A 21278-nucleotide genomic window follows, 5' to 3' on the forward strand; every position below is an offset into this window, starting at 1 on the left:
GACAAAATAACAGACAGTTATATGGTAATTAGGCTACAATAACATGCACAACAACGATAACAAAAAGCTTGCTTAGAAAAGAATATTTATTTATGTATGAATAAATGACTACATAAATCCTATGATTTATGTATTTATTTATTCATTCTTTGAATTTATACCTCTTTCTTCCAACCTGAGACCCAAAGTGGCTCCCAGTAATTTAATATAAAATTTTATCTAAAATCTTATTTTATAACAATTAAAAAGCAACAACAATTCTATTAAAATGAACGTAGCTAAACATAGTTTAGGATGATATAGGTATGTATTTTGTGTGGTCCCACCCCCACCCACCCCAAAAAGTGTGAGTAACTGGTTAGTAGCTTTCTTTAGCTTCTGAATATCCCTGATAAAGTATTTATAGGTAACAATAAAGAATTGTGTTTATTTCAACACTGTCACCATGTTTACCAGCACGTTGACACACAGGACTCCCAGAAATCAGTCTGTTTTTTCAACCAACAGTAGCCATGATTTAAAACAGGATGTGTAGCTTCTAGAAACTGAAGATATTGTTATCTTAGTAGAGTTGCCCTCCACAAGTAGTATATATGTGTATGTGCCTTCAAGTCGTCTGCTGACTAATGGCGACCCCATGAATTTTACAGGCTTTTCTTAGGCAAGGAATTCTCAGAGGTTGTTTTGCCAGTTCTTTCCATTGTGTTTATGCCTTCAAGTCTCCAGATGATTTATGGCAACTCCATGAATTTCATAGCATTTTCTTAGCCAAGGAATACTCACAGGTTGTTTTGCCAGTTCCTTTCTTGATTGAGGTGGTACAGCCAGTGTATTCCCCTTTCCTTACATGTTTCAGAGATTTTCAGAAATGTTACCTTACATTTTGGTACATTTGGTAAAGAAAATATGAGCAAAGCTGATTTCATTTTAGCCAGCTTTTTTGTTTCCTGTTGCCCTGTCTTTTCTCTCCTGTAGCTTTCTACTGAACAGGTGAGGTAAGTCACTGCTGTGTTTTATTTCTGGTGTGTCTGACCTGCCCTTGCCATCTGATCTCAACCCAGCAATCTAAATGGTAATTTTAATCTAATCCTTACTAGAGATTGGAAGGAAAAAATGGAAAAAATTTGGGGAAAAAACATTGTTTCTGGGGGGTTTTCCCCCTGAAGCCTTCCCCCCTCCAAAAAAATGGAAGAATTGAAAAAAGGAAGAAAACTGATTATGGGGTGTTTTATTTTAGCATGATGAATAAAATCTCAATTTTTTCCCAAAACCCCCCAGAAATAACCTGTTTTTCCCCCCTTGGCTTCAACATTTTCAGAAATTTTACACCTCTATGAACCAGAGTAAGTAACCTTAGACCACATTATCTTTACAGTATAGGATGCTGCATAATTTTCTTTCTGTAGCTATCTAGTTTCTATTCTTGTTAGTATTCAAATATAGAAGTGTAGCTCCTGGCATATAGCATAGTTTGGAGATGCTGAATATTTATTTATTGATGGGATACAGTAGACTCCGACTGCCACGTAGTCATTGTCCATGCTGACTAGGGAACTGTGGGATTTGTAAGCCAAAAATAAAGCTTTCTCAGCCTTTGTATATAGGGTTTTAAAATTACATGTTTCATACCTAATCCCAAGCATTTAGTATTGTTTATCTTGCTTCTTGGACCATAGATGATTAATCTGGCTGCTGGCATCAGGAAGTCATGAATCATGCAGATTTATTTCAGTGGTGGGGGTAATTAAATCTGTTGAAGTCTCTTTAAAAACAAGCAGCATCAGCAAGGAAAAGAAAATGCTGTTACCTGCTGAGGCTTTTCCTACACTTTTAATGACTGCTTTAATGTAGTTTGATGTGGTTAACCCAACACAATGTTGGTTAGATTACTGATGTCACTCCTACATCTTGTTTTCTAGCCAACATGTTGTGTTGCTTTGTTGTTTGTTGCACTTGGAGGGCTTGTACTTTTACTGTGGTCACAAGTCTGAAGCTTTGCTGTAGTGCATTCTGAGGTCTGCCTTCTTTACTGTGGTCAGGCTCTGCCAGATCAAAAAGTTTTACCAGATGTATTCACAATATGTACATGTGTGAATGGGGTGTAGTTAAGTTTCTAGAGGAGCAAAACATTTTCCTTAATGGGGGAGAAAACCTCTGACTTGAGAAGGATAGGCAATAAACATGTTAAAATTATGTGTGTCTTCAAAATGCTCCTGTGGTTTTATGTTAGAAAGTCAGTAAAATTTATGGGGCTTGGATGGGGATTACTACAATATAATGAGAAAATATTGTGGAATCTTCAAAACACAGTTGAGGCTTAAGGCTGGAGAACTTTATTATACTGGAGGATTCTATATTGCCAGGATCTTTTAAAACACTAATGCAAATGGTTAGGTTATATGTTTTTGGGTTACTATGTAAGGACTAACTTTTATTAATAGGTTTGCTGCTTTGTGCTATATGCATAAAAGTGTAATAAAAGACCTGACAGATCAAGTTGAAATCTCCATCATGTCCTGTGTGCTGTTCTCCACAATTGCCGAACAAATGCACTTGGGAAGTCTACAAACAAGAAATGAAAACTAAATCTGTACACCAATTATCTGCTACTTCCAACTGGTAATACTCATGCTGAAGTTCTCTGATACATCTGTCATCATACAACTTCCATAAATGTTTTTCTTCCTTAAGGCCATCTAAACCTAGTGGATTGATATAGCTGCCTGTGAATTATATTTACTGTCTTGAAAGAAAGAAAAATTGCTTTTGCTGTCTGCATTTTTCCTACTGTGTTCCCTTTTGTATCTTTTCTTGACATCTTTATTGAAACTAAAAAAAAGTCCCAAATCCTTGTCCTTTTCTTGGACAAAAGGAACTCCCAACACCTTTATAATTTTGGTTGCTCTAAGAAAATGGGAGTTAATGGTCCAAAACACACTATAGAAATAATCCAGTTTGAGACTGCTTTAACTGCTCTGGCTCAGTGCTAGGGAATCTTGGGAACTGTAGTTTATTGTGACACCAGACAGAGAAGGCTAAATGTCTCATAAAACTACAGTTCCCATAATTCCCTAGCACTGAGCCAGGGCAGTTAATGCAGTCTCAAACTGGATTATTTCTGCAGTGTGTTTTGAACCAAGAACACCAAAATAATTTTTTAGCTATTTTAATAACATAAAGTAATGTTCCATAAATGTAGACAGTTGGTCTTCCCTGACATATTGGTTCTTCAGGGTCCATGTGAGAAGGGAGTACTGACTATTATTTCAGAACTTAGATCAGTTTCATGTCTGCAGTTGAGTTTGTGCTAAAGCAGGGATGGGCAACTTTTTGGCACTGTGGATTATAGCAGAAATGTTTGAAATGTCAATTGCCTGTTTTTTCTCTAATTCTTGGGGAGAAATGCAAATCGTTCTGTAGTAGAGTGTAACTGTATGTGTTAACTATATGTGCTTTTTTAAAAATCCATTTCATCTTTAAAGGTCAGGTATGCCGTTGTCCCTCAGTTCAAGGGGATTTTGGAATGCTATTGGTACATCTCGCAGCAAGAAGACAGCAACAATAGTTAACAGTGCAACCACTGTTGAAGTACGTGTGCCAAATGGTACAGAACATAAAGTGTTTTGCTGATATACAGTATCTAATGTGTAAGTAAATTGTAGTTTGATAATGCTGGTATTACACATTCTTATATGTACATTTGAAGAAATGAGTCTTAAGATGCATGTCAGTATGTTATGTCAGTAATTCTTGGAATTACTGGCATAACATACTGGAGTACTTTATCCTGAAATAATTTAGCCTCTAACTAGAGTGCATGTTTAAAGACTGAAATAAGTTGAGAGTCAAGAGCTCCTGGTAAGTTTAAATCATTGATTACACATCTTTAATTTATCCTGTGTAAAATGGCTTCTAAATAATAGGATGATGGTCTCCCATGAATGTTCATAGTTTTCTGGGAACATCTTGAGAAACTGTTTCTGAATTATATTCAGGGGTAGATGTGTTGGCCATGCAGCAAAATACAACAGAATTTAAAAAAGTGTGATACCTTTATTAGCCAGCCAATATGCACAAAATAAATCATGAAAGCTTTTGAAACTCCAATGACTTCTTCATCAGGTAGATGATTTTTAAAAAATCATACATTTTGTTTCAGATGTTGTTTCTGTTGTAGTTCAGTTGTTCTGGAAAGATCTCATTTCAGGCAAAGGGCACTCCCCTTCTTGGCCATATGGGGACCAGGAACAAAGGGCAATAAAAGACAGGTTAAAAAAAAAAATAGGAAGGCTACCATGAAAAAACTAGATAAGATCCTAAAGTGTAAAGATATACAATTAACACTAAAAATAAAATTGTCCAAACCATTGTATTCCCCATCATCATGTATGGATGTGAAAGCTGGACAGTGAAAAAAGCGGATAGGCGGAAAATCAACTCATTTGTGATGTGGTGCTGGAGAAGAGTGCTGATGATACTGTGGATAGCCAAAAAGACAAACAAATGGGTCCTAGAACATATCAAGTAGGAACTGATATATCTGATATGCATTTCTCCCCACCTGTCCTTGGAAGACAAGATGACAAAACTGAGGCTGTTGTACTTTGGCCACATTACAAGGAATGATTCATTAGAAAAGACAATAATGCTAGGGAAAGAAAGAGAGACCGCACACCAGATGGCTAGACTCTGTTAAGGAGTGTCATGGGCATGAATTAACAGGACCTGAGCAGAGCAGTTGAGGACATGGGGTCTTGGAGAAGTCTCATCCATAAGGTAGTCATGAATCATGGTCAACTCGATGACAGTTAACAACAACAACAAAACAACTCCATTAAAAACAGAAGATAAACTTCCCTTGAGATCTAGGTTGTCCCCGTCCTGTGCAAAGCTAACTTCTTCTTTCTTGAATTTCTCAAGAAGTCCCTGTACTGTTACATCTAGAAAAACTTTTAGGCACTCTATAGGTAAAACTTGCAGACTGTAAAACAGTTTTACCTTTGTTGGAGGTAAATACCTCAAAGAGTTAAGTCCTAATCCATTAGCTCCCTAGGGGTTTTTCACACAAGGCTAGTAAAATACAATTACAGTAGGCAGATCAGTGAAATGGTATTCTCTACCAACTACTGAAATGCAAAGTACAATAGGAGAGAAATGAAGTCATGTGATACATACTTAATAATAATAATAATAATAATAACAATTTATTTATATCCCGCTCAATCACAAAGAATTAGGGCGGCTTACAACAGTAAAGAAAATACATAGCAAATAACAATGGCAATCAAATAACATGGCAAATCACACTAGCAATAAATAGCAAAAACAAAATACATAGCAGCTCACAACAACAATAAAAATAACAGTAACAGATACAATAGGAAATTAATCCCCATTCTCACCCCACCCCCATCCCGATCCTGAAAAACAATATTAAACAGCCTCAGCTGTTGCCTTGGTGGAAAAAGGCACAGGCAGCCTCCCAGTTTGGCTTGTAGCTGGCTGGTGGTGTTGAAGGCAGGGCAGATGAAGCCTCAGAAAGCCTTGGTCCCACCCCATGTCCAAGTTCCTTGCCTCAGTTGTTGCCTTAGTGGAAAAAGGCACAGGCAGCCTCCCAGTTTGGCTTGCCAAAGATGCTGCTATCCTACTGTAATTTTGCTTTATTAGCCTCCTGATAATCTCCTTAAAGGTTCCCTTGTTGCACCAAGCAATTTTAGAACCAGTTGTGTGATGCCATCTTGTGGTCAGAGAGAACTCAAATTACTGATAAAAATGTACTATTAGAAGGTACAAAGTTAGGAGCTTTAAAAATCTCAATTTCAGAGGGTATTTCTGCAACTTGCTAAAATGACCCATAAACAAATCAGATCCTGTTGGTCCCTAATAAATATTCCCAAATCCACAATGTCCTGCTTGTGAGGTTGAGAATCTAAAATCTATAATAACTATAGCCAAAGGCCTTTTGGTGCATGGGGATCAGGAGTTTGGAATTTATTTTATTTGCCAGAGACCATACCAAAAGGGGGGTGTGTGTGCGCGTGTGCATACATATGTACATGCAGACATGTTGCGAAGGAAATGAGATTTGTAAAGTACAGAAGTGTGCTTCAATTCCATTTGCCAAGATGTTGCTTAACAAATTTTAACCACGGAATTTGTGGAGTCAACAGGTAGGTTGAAATGCAAGGCACTGTTGTGTCATTTATGGTGTCTGTCAGGTGAATACATATTTCCTAGAAACAAAGACATACCAGCTATCTGTATCCAGGTAATGACTTTTCCTTCCTATATCTGTTTATATATATTAATTAAAATTTCTCTCATCTCGAGAACATACAAATAGCTGATCATTTACAGACTGTGAAGAACATGCCATCTGATGGATTAAGTTACCTTTTCGCATAAGGATGGATCATCTGGGAAAAAATAGTTGATTCTGTATAACTGTGTTTCCATGGACATAATACAATATATATGAACGGGTTAGCTTTGGCAAAAGTAGGTAAGAAACTTTGTTGTCCAGAAATTTCAATAAATTCATACCTTCCTACCTCTTAAATTTACAGCGCTTCATAAATAAAGGTTAATAATAATAATAATAATAATTAAGAGAGAGACGGTGTGGTGTAGTGATTTGAGTGTTCAACTAGGCCACTGGGAGACCAGATTTCAAATCCCATATTGGCCATGAAACCCACTGGGTGACATTGAGTGAATCACACTCTCTCAGCCTCAGGGTATGAAAAGGACAAACCCCCTCTGAAGAAACATGCCAAGAAACCCCCACAAACAACTTGAAGGCACAAAACAACCACCACATCTTAAGAACTAAGCTGGGTAATTAATACTTAAAACATTGGATCTGTTCATTGAAACTTACTCCCATGTAATACCATCCTGTGGATAGAATTATGTTGTCCTAAGTGCCATTGTACACAGAACTCAGTAGTCTTATTTATGTTCAAATGCAAAGTATTTGAACACACACACACACACATATATTGAACACATCATATTTATATTCAAATACAATCCACCCTTCCCTTATGCGGGGGATCCATTCCGGACACACTGGGGAGATTTTCTTTTGAAATTCTTTGCTGCACTTTATTATCCAGTGTATGTCTGCAATATGATTTCTACTGCCTTTTCCTTTCTTGAACCCAACTTGAACATTTGGCATTCTTATTCCAAATACAGTAGAAGTCTTTGCTATAGAATTTTGTGCATCACTTTGCTTAGGAATTCCTGCAATTCCTGGTTTCTCCTTTCTTGGGGATGGGAAAGTATGTTAAATGTTTCCAATCCTATGGACCACTGGTTTATTTTCCACATTTGTTGAAAGATTTTAGTTCGAACTAGAGTAGATTCTGTCTCTGTAGCTTGAAACAGCTCTATTGGTATGCCATCTGTTCCTGGTGATTTATTTCTCTCAGGTGCTAGGAGTATAGAGAAGCAGGCAAGAAACAACAGGCCTCTCTCTGCCTGCTAAGAAGACAAGCCCTCCTCCCGACCACCATCTTGCTTGTCTTTATTGCATGTTGTTCGATTTTTATTGGTTTTTGTGAGGTTGTTTTTATGATGTGTAAGTTTTAAATGATTCTGTGAACCGCTTTGATCACCTCAGAAAAGCGGTATAAAAATAAAGCATGTTATTATTATTATTATTATTATTATTATTATTATTGTTTCCACTTTACTTGCTAAAATTGGAGGTTCATCTTCATATGGTTTGTCCTGAATGAATTTGTCATCCTTTCATCTCTTTTATATAGTTTTTCCAGTTATTCTTTCCATTGTCTTTTTATTTTTAATTGGTTACATAATATATTCCCTTGCTGGTCATAGAGCATCACCACTCTTGGTTTAAATTTCTCTTTTATTTCTTGGCTCTTGTCCTGGCTTTTTTATTGTCATCCTGTATTTCTCTGCATTGATTATTGTAGTAGTAGTAGTAGTAGTTCTTGACCCTGCACACAAGCTGCTGAACAGTTGCATTCAGGGTTCCAACTCTGTTTCTGTCTCCTTTTACTTTTGCTTCTTGACTATCTTCAATTGCTTGAAGAGTTTAATCTGTCATCCCTTGAGGCTTTTGTTTCTTTTTGGTTACTGATGGTGCCTTTTTGCATTCCTCCTTGACAATGCCACTGGCTTCGGTCCAGCATTCACCTGGTTCCTAGTCAATTAGGCTTAATAGTGCATATCTGTTTTGCACATTATCTTTAAATTCTTTGGGAATGTTCTTCAGGCTTTATTTTGGCATGATGGTTGTTTTAGTGTTCTTCTTGAGATTTATTCTAATTTTCAATATTAGCAGTTCATAGTCTGTGCCATAATCTGTTCCTGGTGTTGTTTTTGCAGAAATAATTGAACTTCTCCATTTTGTACTTCCAATTATGAAATCTCTTTGCTTTCTACATTGACCATCAGGTATGTCCATGTATACAGTTGCTTCTTGTTTGTTTGAAGAATGTGTTTGCAAAGAACACAGTATTGGCCTTGCAAAATTCAGTTAGTTGGTTTCCTGCTCATTTTTTTGATCCTAGGCCAAATTTTCATTTGGTGTTTTATTCTGCTCCATTTCCTATTTTTGCATTCCAGTCACCTATGATTAACATGAAGTCTTGTTTTGGTTTTCCTCTTAGACTTCTGCATAGAATCTCTCCGTTTGTTCTTCTTCTGCCTCTGTAGTTGGAGCATAAATTTAGATTATTATTATATTGTGCTTGTAGACACTATTATCTGAATTCCATTGTTAGCCCCCTCCCCAACTAGAACAGACCCATTGAATCACTAGAATTTACCTATGACCTGCCACTCAACAATTGAGTGAGCCTACTCCAGTTTGAATTAATCAATAGGATTCAGACTTATAACACTGGAGGTTATGCCGGAACACACACAGAAGGACACAACTACAGTACCATTACTCTGAGTCAACCATTGGCCTTCAAATATTTATTACTCAGTTTAACTCAAATGCAAGTAGGGTCAGAACTGGAGTGGAAAGGGGGTGGTGGAAAGTGAATGGGGCTTCCTGCAGATTAACAAACACTCAAACAGCAACATTAAATAAAAAAAAACAGGATTAAAGGAGCTGGATTTTAGGAAAGTGGCCAAGATTGGAGTTAACAACATAATATAACAAATGTAATATAACAACCTTTTCAATGTTGCTCTTCTTGGAGACTCAGAAAGCCTGAAATATTAGTCTAATTTCTGATAACGTTACTTAAGCATTCCTGCTCAAAGCAGTATGGTTGGAGAGCTCTGCTAATCTGTGGTTGGAAACAAATTTAAATCAGTTACTCACCATCTCTGTCACTTCTTACTCTTTTCTTCCTTCATAATGTTTTCCTTTGGAAAACATTTCATAAAGGTTCATGCTTTTCAGGAATGTTCAGGAAAGGTTCATAAGCGTTTACTGGAGCGGAAGAACCTGTTTAAAACATCTGAAGTAGTCTGAATCTCTGCAGTCACACTGTGTCATTCCGTTGGATGCCATCTAGTTCATTTTAGAGGAGGTCTGTATCCACCAAAGAAGCCTTAAAAACAATGTGTGTCCCTAACCTTTGCCTCTGCTACTGACGTTTTGCCTTTAGTTTAGAAAATCTGCTTTTAAAACTAGCTTCTGCTAGTTAATCCTCACAGCTTTAGGTAATCTACTAATTAACCCAATCAAAGCTGCAGCCTGATAAACACACATGTATTCTGCAGAAATGTTTCTTCATGAAAACCTTCAGAATTAAGTGTCTAAAACTTTTAGAATTTCCTGATGAAAACCTTTAGAATTTAGTGACCTAAAGTTACCAGAGCTATCTAAACAGCTAATTTCAGTTTTAGTACATGGTCTCAATTGTTGTGACACAGAATATTTTATGATAAACTAATCAGTAGGTTGTATGGCGGTTTAATATTTATTTTGTATGATGAATCCCTGATCTATTTAGTACTCAGCAGAGACTTGAACTTGAGTCTCCCTGTTCCACAACCAGCACTGGAAAACATTACTGTATACTGGTTCTGTCAAAAAATAATATGAAGGTTGGAGGGGGAAAAGCTGGAACCATAATGGAAAAAAGAAATGCAACAATGTGCAGAATTTGCATATTTGCATATTTGCAAACCACAGTAATATGCAAATAATATCCCTAGGTTTGAGGGAACCAAATACAGCAACCCTAATATATAGGCATCATCTTACATCTAAAAACTACTAATTGCTGTACATACATGCTTTCAGCTTCCACACAAAATATACAACTGAATTCATCGTCCACAGCCAAGCTGCATGATGTAACCATATCAGTTCAAATGCATTTGACAGAGACTCAAAACTGAAGGATTTTCAACAGTGATTTGTTAAATTACAGTGCCATGAAAAGAAGTTTAACTGACAGACCAGGCTAAATTGATACTCAGAAATAGTTTACTTCAGCATAGGCCTAGAACAAAAAGTGAAAGATTATCACTTGCTGTCATCTATAGTTATCAGATGAAACCTCTCAATCAGTGTACTACAGCCTATTTTGGATGATGACACTTGCCTTGCACATTTCAAGGCGATAGCTGTGTCAGTTTGTTTCAGCATCAAAAGGAAATCGACAGGGAAGGATTTGATTAAGCCTTGTAGCTGTTGTTGTTGTATACCTTCAAGTCACTTCTGACTTAGGATGACCCATTATCATAGGTGTTTTTTTTTTTTTTGGCACGTTTCTTCACAAAGGGTTTGCCACTGCCATCCTCTCAGGATGAGAAAGTGTGACTTGCCCAAGATTACGCAGTGGGTTCTTATGGCAGAGGCAGGATTCAAACCCTGTTCTCCAGAGTCCAACATTCAAACTACGAGAGCCCCATCCACAGCTAAAATAGCTACAACAGTCCACACAACAAGAATTCAAAATACAGGAACTAGAACTTGTTATAAACCCAACTCTGTTCTCATGTTGCTCTAGTGGCTCTATTGCAGGACTTAATATTGCCCCAAACATCAGGAATTCTGTGCAGTATATGCCAGTGCTGCTCAGGCTATCTGATATTGGAAACCAGCAACTTGATTGATCGATCGGTTGATTGATCAGTTGTAATGTGCCAGGGACTGGTGCTATATTTGTCCCCATTGGCTACAATTGTTTCTTTCATTCTTGGAAATTTGTCATGGAAAAATAACAAATGGCTTGTGGACCAGTTCCAGTTCACAGACCACCACTTTGAATAACATTGATATATGTTATGTTCTGTCAGCGATGCCCTTCTGTATATTACTCAGGGCAAATAGGTCAATTTCTACTCAAAAGAATAAACAGGCACATATCTAACAGATAGGACAGTGGGAGAACACTTTAGCTTCCTGCAATGTATTGTCACTGACCTTAAGATATTGAATAAACTCAAAAGAGAACTGAGAGAGAGAGAGAGAGGAAGGGAGGCTGCTTAGTTAAAACTCATTAAAAACATGTTTGAACCAGGGTTTGAACTAGGTAACCACCAAATGTTTCAACAAGTTGACCTTCTTACCACACAACGGCTGCATTGGCACTGCAGCAATAATCCGGTTTGAACCCACTTTAAATGCCATGGCTCAATGCTGTGGAATTATGGGAACTGTAGGCTTTTGTGGCACCAGAGTCAGTGATTCTATAACCCCACACTTTGTGGGCTGTGTATGGATAAAATCAGATGTTATTTGTAGCCATCTCCATCTGTAGACCAAATAGGTTCCTTAGTAGGTGGAAAACAACCAGAGAGAGACTTGATTGTTTTTGTGTTCACAAAGTTTGTGATAATTTGTGATAGTGTATTAGGTTGTAAAGAATCACTATTATGCCAATAAAAGCCACCAGAGGGAGCCAGATTTATTCTGAATTGAATGAAAGGTCTAGTACTTTACTAATCAAATGTCATGGAAATGACTGTAGGTAGGTTTATGGCAGGATTGAGATTTTTTTGGCCTGTATATCACATGCGGCCCTTGCTAGTGTATGCTGTGCTGCCTTGGCACCCTCAGGCTTCTCTAACAGGGGCACAGCTCTGTTTTATGAAGTGAGGTATACTTAGGAGTATTTTTTTTAAATGGTGTAATGAGTAACATTTACTTGTTAAATATAAAATGCTGCACTGAGGGAGATGTGGGAGATTTTCATTTGAGGTATGTATTTCTATTTTTTGCAGGGGGAGTATACTTTTTTAAAAAAAGTAGCAATGGAAAGGTAAAATTAATGATGTGTTACTTCATAAAATGCTACTCATAAACTAGCAAATAACATTTATTTTAAAAGGTAAAGCTATATCTGCATACACTTTTTAAAAAAGATTCTGATTTCCATTTTTCTTGTTTGCACTACTGCACATTTCATAAACTAAATATTTGAAAGGTTGTTAACAGGCAAAAAGGCCAAATCTGTGACTGAAAAATATGTCATTACACCTTCCAATTCATTTAGAATGTGTATGTTCTGTATATGTTTCAAGATACGATTTGTACAACTCTCCAGCTTTAGCTTCATGATCAAACCTGTGTTAATACTTTTCTTAATTGCTCACACTAGCAACTTCGACATAACAGTGTGCTGCCTTCACCGTGCCAGAGGCAACAGTAGCTGGAGACCTTTCCTTTCTTTCACAATGGCTTCCTTGTTCATAGTTATTTTGATTTATTGTGTTCTTTAAAAAATATGGAACACTTGGTTCGAAGCACCAGTGTCTTTGGACTTGTCATCGTTGTGTCTTTGTACTTAACAGATTTACACGATGAACTATATTATTAGCAGTGTAACGGCACACTCCTGTGCAATTTAACAATCAGAACTAAGTAGGGGAAAGTATTATTCTTCTCATGAAGGAGGATTGCTGTGTACTGTACAATTACTGCCTCCAAAGTCCATTCCAGCCCAGCCCATCACAAAGAATACTATAGATGAACTCTCTTTGACTTCTGCAACTCAGCAGAGACTGTTCCCATTGACATGAAAGTTGCTTAAAAGTGATTAATAGACACACAGATCTTTAAGATGTGGACAAAAACCTTTTCTACAAAATTTTTCCTCCTGCTTTTTCCTCTTGAAGCTTGTGGATGTTTCCTAAAATTATAGCTTCTGTTCTAAAAACAATTTCCTAGCCTTCATGAATATGATGTGAAAATGAGATCAGAGCTGACTTTTATGAGACAGAGTGAAGCAGCTGCCTTAGGCAACAGATTCTGGGAAGCAGCGGCACATTATTGGGGTGCAGATGGAAGAAACTGCTAATCCAGTTGGTTCTGGTACAGGCAATGGGACAAATGCCACCTTGTCTTTCATTTCAGGCTGTCAGATGTTTTGGTGCACATCTGAATGCGGCAACAACAGCCCATAGAGAGAAAGTCTCATCACTGATCAGCATTTATCCAATGTTCATTCAACTCCTTGGGTTAATTAATTGTTATTCTTCTTACTTTAACTTGCTGACCATTTGACAGAAGTCTCCTAGTGCTATTGATAAATGCACTGTGTAGCCAATCCATTTTAATTTCCCTTTCCTGTCCTTTTTGTTGTTGCTGCTACAAAGAAAAAGGGTGGAAGTAATGGGGAAATGTGAGCATTTCAAGCAGAAGATGCTGATGTCTAGACTCAGCCCCATAAGATTTCACAAGTGAGGAAGTGCAGCAATAAAATCCTATGTGCTGAGCACTCATGAATGTATGGGGAAGAAAAAGTACAGTGGGTTCTTGCTATCCACTGGGGTTTAGTTCCAGGATCTCCCACGGATAACAAAATCTGTGGATACTCAAGTCCCATTAAATATAATGGTACAGTAAGATGGCGTCCTTTGTATAAAATGACAAAATCAAGGTTTGCTTTTTGGAATTTGTATATTTTAAAAATATTTTCAAACTGGATGCTTGAATCTGTGGATAAAGAATCCATGGATATGGAGGGCTGACTGAATCTTAAGGGGGAAAGCAGACCAGTAGTAAGAGCCAGCTTAAGGGTGGCATGAGGGAATGGCAACCATACGCCACCTTTTATTGCCATCTGTTTAGCCCTTATGTCAATTGGCTTCCACATTCAGTCCCCAGATGGTGTTGGACATCCTATAGTTAGGGATTCTAAAATTTGTGACATCTGGGGGCCCAGGGCTGGGAACCATAGCTGAGGAATGGGTTGGGTAGGAGCAGGTATGGACAAAAGGCAAGAAAGATTACTATCTTTAGCTAAGCACAAACTGGTAAAACTAAGATGCTGGGGTATGTGTGTGATGTTTGCCAGGTTATTCATCTATTCCCATCTTTTCTGTAGGGAATCTGCTGCTTGCTGGAGTCATCCTAGTTACCAGCTCCAGTAATAATTAGGTTGTCTGAAAATGGTTTCCCTGGAACACATATGTAATAACATTGTGAGATGAAGTTATGTTTTCCATTGTTTTGACTCCTGTCTCAGCTGGCACAGTCTATTTTTCACTTCATCATATGGTGCATGTTGATCTACTTTTGTTCTTTTCAGTGATTACTTTTTATGCACTGTAGAATGTAGGCACTGAGATCCAGTAGGAAGCATTTTTTAGGTCAATGACTAATTTTTCCCAGGCCCACATTATAAGCTTGGGTGATTTATCCTTGCTCTATTTATAGTGAAAAAAGGATGAATCGCTAAACCATAGCGCTATGGTGCTCACCTTGGAATTTTGGTTTCCTATTGACCGACCCTTTCCCCCTGTGTAAATTAGGAACTGATGGGTAGGCTTTCTGAGTCGAGGAGCTTTCCAGGTCCCTGTACACACAATTTAATTGTAAAATGACAGATTTGGTGTATCAGAGAAACAAACAACAGCTGATTAATGTTTCTAAAAGAAACATGTACCACACATCTAGGACTAAACCACTTCAGAATATAAATTGTGTGCTTGAAAGGCAGCAAATGAGGAATGGCGATATGTAAAAAGGAGAAAGATCTAAGGCTGCAATCCTATACTCTTTTTTCTGGAAGTGAGAACAGAACAGATGTGCATAAGATTATGGTAGTCTGCCTAATTTTTTCTCTGGGCTGCAGGTTTTTAACAAGCAATAATAACTTGTCATCTGACAATATTTAAATATGTGCCTTCCTTCCATTTGAAATGAAATGTTACTAGAATGCTCTATCATGTTCTTCTCTTTTCATAAAAGGAACATTCTGTAGATGTCTCTGTGGTTAGGCACATGTTGCTATCTTCCTGAGATCTGTCTGAGTGGGAATAATAATGTACAGGTACAGTTATAATTACGTAGTTATTTATTAGTATAATTATAGTTCCAGGCCCTTCCCAAAGTGGGTAGATACCATTATCAACCCATTGTTTAAACATAACTCTTTCCTGTTTCTCAAAAGTAACTAAATTAGTTAATACTTAGTTACTTTAAAATAATGTAAAAGCTACAAACTTCACCCTTTTGGGCAAAACATTTCTCATCATTATCTTAACTGAGGCAAGAGAGTGTGAGTGACATGAGCTAGAACTTCAGCCACTTGATACCCCTTGATACTGATCAAATCAGAACACACTTGTCTAACTGTAACTTAAAAATGAAATGAACTTATACCTCATTAAGTTACCATTGTAATGTAAATTTTATGTCCTAGTTAATGCCAAAAGCTATTAACTACAAGTGATTAATTATTCATTCAAAAAGATGATAAGTTGAAGGAAGCAGGAAAAGAGGTAGACCATATTGCAGGTGGACTGATCCAAGCAGAAAGCCACAACTTAGAGTTTGCAAGACCAGAGCAGGGCTTTTGACCAGAAAGGGGTTTCTCATTCATAAAGTCACCATAAGTCAAAGCTGACTTAAAGGGAATTAACAATACTTGTGTGCATGTGTGTGAATGCATGCCTTCAAGTCATCTGCTGACTTATGGTGACCCCATGAATTTCATAGGGTTTTCTTAGCCAATGGTTTTTCCAGTTCCTTCCTCTGAAATATTGCTGGTCTCCCATCCAAGTACTAATCAGGGCTAACATTGCTTAGCCTCCAAGACGAAACAGGATCTGGTACCTTTAGGCTATTTAGGCATTTTAACAATGCAAGCAACAACTGATTATTTGTGACAAGTTGCTTTATTTATGCACATCTAGCTGAGATCTGCCTAAATCTCTGTTTGCAGATCGTTTCCTCCCCCCCCCCCCATCAACAGCTCTCATTCATAAGCTTTTTCTGAAGTATGGCCAGAAATACTTGGGCATATCCTAATAAATCATAATGACCCTGAAGCTTCAGCTTGTGTTACAAAGACAAAGCAAGTGATAACAGAATTTGTGTAATATTTTCTGTTTACATAGATATCCACTTTCTCAAGGCCTTAGCTTGGCTTCCGATGCAAAAGCTTGGTGATAATTCCTCTGGCTTCACAAATACCACCTCCCCATTTATTTTGTTTTGAAGCAGATGGGATGCAACTCCCATCACCCTTAGGCAGCATAGCTAATGGGCATTTCAGTTCAACTATATCTGAATGTACACTTGTATCCTATCCTTGCCATATGGTAAGAGTGCTTCCAAACTTGTCCCATCACTGCTCTACAAATGACGCCTTTACCTTTGCCCAGACAGTTCCTCAAAAGTTTCTCCTGGTTCCTCAGATCCTTCCCTTCCTCTGAATTTCACAGATGGACCAAAAAACTTCTGTCTACAGGCTCCTGCACTGGAAGGACAACCAGAGAATCAAGACTGAGAGTCAAACTATATACTAAAGGAAATGTATATTCCTTGCAATTAGCAAATTTCCCTTCCAACATTTACTCAGAAATGTGTGCTACAGAAATTAAGCTTCCACAGTATGGAGTTTATCAGATGCGAGTTTTTGGCGATTTTGGCATCACCAACGTTGCGCAATAACGTGAAAGTGCGATGTTCTTCCAGACGCCATTTATTTCTATGGGAGCCCGTTGCGCAATGCTCCCGTAGTTTTAGCGTCATTCCTCCCCTTTTTGGGCACTACAGGAAAAAAGGAAAGTCAGGCCTTTGTCTCCCGTTAACCTTACGAATGTGTTGCGAAATGGTTTGGTGTGGTAGGCAGCAGCGCAATGCAACGCAAAAGTTACTGATTGCAAAGTTCCCATGATGCAGGGCTGCTTTTTCACCCCATTCCCTTCCGGTGGCCTTCCTTTTTCAGGACAACCCCAGGGGAGGGGGGGTCGCTCTTTCCTGCATGAACACCGAGGAGGCTGCAAATTTAAGGGGCCCCTAAGGATCATCCATTCCAGCCCCATTCCTCTGCCCTGCATGAACACCAAGGAGGCTAGAAATTTAAGGGTCCCCTAAAGGTCATCCATTCCGCCCCATTCCTCTGCCCTGCATGAATACCGAGGAGGCTGCAAATGTCAGGGACCCCAAAGGATCATCCATTCCAGCCCCATTCCTCTGCCCTGCAAGAACACCTAGGAGGCTGCAAATGTCAGGTGCCCCTAAGGGTCATCCATTCCAGCCCCATTCCTCTGCCCTGCATGAACACCGAGGAGGCTGCAAATGTCAGGGACCCCAAAGGGTCATCCATTCCAGCCCCGTTCCTCTGCCCTGCATGAACACCGAGGAGGCTGCAAATGTCAGGGACCCCAAAGGGTCATCCAAAGAGCGGCAGCGCTGAGAGAAAAAGGGAACCTCCAAGCTGCGAGGTTATTTATTTGAAAAAATAAATAAAAATCAAGACAGGGGTGTATATATTTAATAATAAAAATAATGCATCCTGTATCCCCCACTCCTTGCCACCCCAGAATGCCTCTTGCACATGTAATAATAATAATAATAATAATAATAATAATAACTTCATCACCGTAAATGCCAGAAAAGGATGCGATTGTCATGCTTTCTTTTATGACTTTTAAAAGCAATTCAGAGCTGTCCCTGAATTCCTTGCAAAAGCATGTATCGTTTTGCCAATTGCCTACTTGACAAAAGCAACAAATGTAACATTCGATTGTAACATTCGCATTTTAGCATGGATTCTCCAAGGAAAAAAGTGCCCTTTTATTGTTCCCTTTCACTTTTATTAGCTGACTTCCAGCAAAGGGATACTGTTGCAAAGGGCAAAAACACACACACACACACACACACACACACACACACACTCGGCAAAAACCACAACAAAACATGCGCTCATTTTGTATATATTTAATAATAAAAATAATGAAAAAATAAATAAAAATAAAGACAGGGATGTATATATTTAATAATAAAAATAATGGGGAAAAATTCTGCATTTTCAGTCCAAAAGCCACCCTGATTTGCCCTTTTGCCTTCTGTCACCTGTTGCATCCAGATTCCCCTTTTTCCTTCGGCTCTTTCCTTCTCCCCCTCCCCTCCGCTAAATAGGACCTTAAAGAGGGGGGGGAACCCCCTCGCTCCCCCGGAAGCACAAAGGTCATGATGCCACCAAAGCGGACAGAAACGGAAGGCGCTGGTGTAGTAGACAGTTCTGCTATGCATGGTTTCGCATCACGCAAATCGCAACTTTTGCGCAATTGTAGCGCTAACATAACGTTACGGGGGAATGACGGAAAAGCAAGCAATGTGGTAAGACATTGCGCGAAACAGTCATTTCACAACTTTCTTTACACTTCCTTAGCGCAATTGCAGGGTCCAAAACTTGAGTCTGATAAACTCCTATGTCTGTGTTTACTTTCCAATGATCAATCAAAAACAAAGCAAGAGACGGAGGTGAGGAAAAGCATATTCTATGACAAATATGTTTCACCACTTGAGGGAGTACCCCTTCTAAACACATGCTTATACACTAATGCAGTGATTTTGTGTATGCACAACTTTTTAACTGGAATAATCAGGATATTGAGAAGGTATATGTAGTAATGCAAAACAGAACAAGGATTTTTAAAAAGCACATTTTAAAGATAAATCAACAACAAAGCATAAAAACAATACATGACATAAGGGAAAACCATCAGCAAAATGGAAGTGTTTGGAAACTTAAGGCGTAAAATGTCTTTAAACTGCTAGGAGAAGGGAAAGGTCTTCAACTGGTATAAACAGACAACAACAGTGCAGATGACAAGAGAGAGAGTCGCAAGGAAGGGAGTGTTACTATCAATGGGTGCAACCACCAAAAAAGTCCTCTACTTTATAGACACTTGTCTTAGTTAGAAGAAACAGCTGGAGGAGAATCATGGATGATGAGTCTGAGTAGATAGGCATGCAAGAAACACTCTTTCAGGTAATTTATGCCAATGTGGTGTGATTCCTAGTCCCATTACCTATAGGTTTGCCATATTTTCAGGGGTGATGGGGCTGGCTGACTATTTTCTATTCTGTTAACTGCAGTCCACCATGAGTCTGGGCTGACTCGAGGGCAGTTAACAATAAAAACAAATTCCTGTATGAGCTGTCACCCAGCATTGCAACCTGACAGACAGGTCAAGCAGTATTTGCTACTCCTAGGTTCCAGCTTCCTTCTCCACCCAGATGACCTCTTGTCTCTTGAAAGAATGCTCATTATTTTAAATAAAGGTTGCTATCTTTTGTCATAGAGAGAAAGAGAAGTGTAGTATATAATATCCTTTGTTCCATTGCAGGTGCAAGAGGATAAAAACAGAAGCTTTATGCAAATGATCTCCATTTATGTAACTTCTATTTATCTGCATAATTAATGCAATTCCCTTGGCGCAGATTTTGGATTTTCTTGTCACAGTTTCTCTTTCCTTGGAGATGCTTTTTAGCATGATCTGCTCTTATTACAGTACAAATTAGAACTAGGGAGAATTTGGTTGAATCTGGACTATGTGGAAGGCTAGCAAATCTTCTGAAAATGAATCAGACCTTTCCCCCCCTTTTCTTTTTTAAAAAGGCTAGATGAAACAGGCAAGGTTTGGAACAGAACAGCCTGACACTTGCATGTCATGCAACACTCCAGATGGGAAGTGCTTTGATGGCAATAGCATGCGTTTGTTTTTAATGCCTTTGGTTTGTTATATTTCTTTCCCAAAAGTGTTTTTATTGTACTGCTGGAAGTAGGGAGGCAGTAGCTAGCAACATTAAGAAGACAATAACAAACTAAATAAAGCTTACTATGACTGAGTAATTATAGCTACAAAAAACTCAAATTTTCAGAAGGGGGAAAGAGAACTGAGTTTTGATGGCAAGGAGATAATGCCCCCCCCCCCCCAGCACACAAACTGTATCACAAGATCGCTGATGTATGAGATCAAGACCACAGAAAATCAGGTTGAGCATGTGTTGGTATTAAATGGTATTGTTTATTTCCCTTCATAGGGCTGGCCTTATGATTGGGCAAAATGTGGTAAATGTCTCAGATGGCAAACACTGGGAGGTGGCATCAAAGTGTCATAAGAGACAACTGTGTGCCACATGGCCTGTTTTATGCCCACCTTCAGTACAAGGAAGAAGCTGTCCCATCAGGTGTCTTAAGTGCCAGTCCCCTTGGCTTTTGTGCATGGAATGGAAGAAAGCACAATGTTGTTCTTCACCTCATGCACCAAAATATTGTGGGCCATGGATTGCAAGTCCTAGTAGCCTTAGCCAATGATGAGGGAGGCTGTGAGTTGCCCAAAAACATCTAAAAAGCTGCATGATTTGCATTTTTATCCTATGAGCCCTAGTAGGAGTGGGCAACCAACCTTTAAGATGTCTAGAGTTGGTTGGCCTGTTAGTCTTTTTTTTCCTTCCTTCCCTCCCTCTCTCAAAAATAAGTTATCAAACTAAATTGGAACAAGAATAATACAAGTATAATTCAAATGTGTTCACCGTAACAGACTATCAGGGGTTACAGTATTATAACATTTGCTATGTTCTGTGATGAATAGTAAGGAAGACACAGATTATGTGTACTTTTATTAAAATATATAATATTTAATGTTTTTTCCTTCCATACATGGCCCACAAAGGTAGCTAACCAGCTAAATAAAAACAAACCAACTACTATATTGCTTTTGTTGTGTGCCTTCAAGTTGTTTTTGATTTATGGTCACTCCAAGGCAAACCTGTCACAGGGTTTTCTGGGACTGAGAGTGTGGGACTCAAGGGATGTTATCAGACAAGGGAAATTGGAAGTATAATTCAATGGTAAGCTGAACGCAATCATGGGGTTTAACATTATTGCGTGATAGACTACCACATGCAATTTCGGGCCATGGGAAGTCAGTCCGAACGCAATCATGGGGTTTCATGTTATTGCATGAGGGGATCAGGGACGTAGCTAGGATTTTATGAAGGGGGGGGGGGTCCAGACTAAGTGCCACCATTATAATGGGGCTTGGGTGCAGCGGTGCAGCAGCACACACCATTCATTTTTCTAATG

The sequence above is a fragment of the Sceloporus occidentalis genome, unplaced genomic scaffold (assembly GCF_023333645.1).
Source record: "Sceloporus occidentalis isolate IW3139 unplaced genomic scaffold, rSceOcc1.0.p SCAF_7, whole genome shotgun sequence".
Taxonomy (NCBI): Eukaryota; Metazoa; Chordata; class Lepidosauria; order Squamata; family Phrynosomatidae; genus Sceloporus; species Sceloporus occidentalis.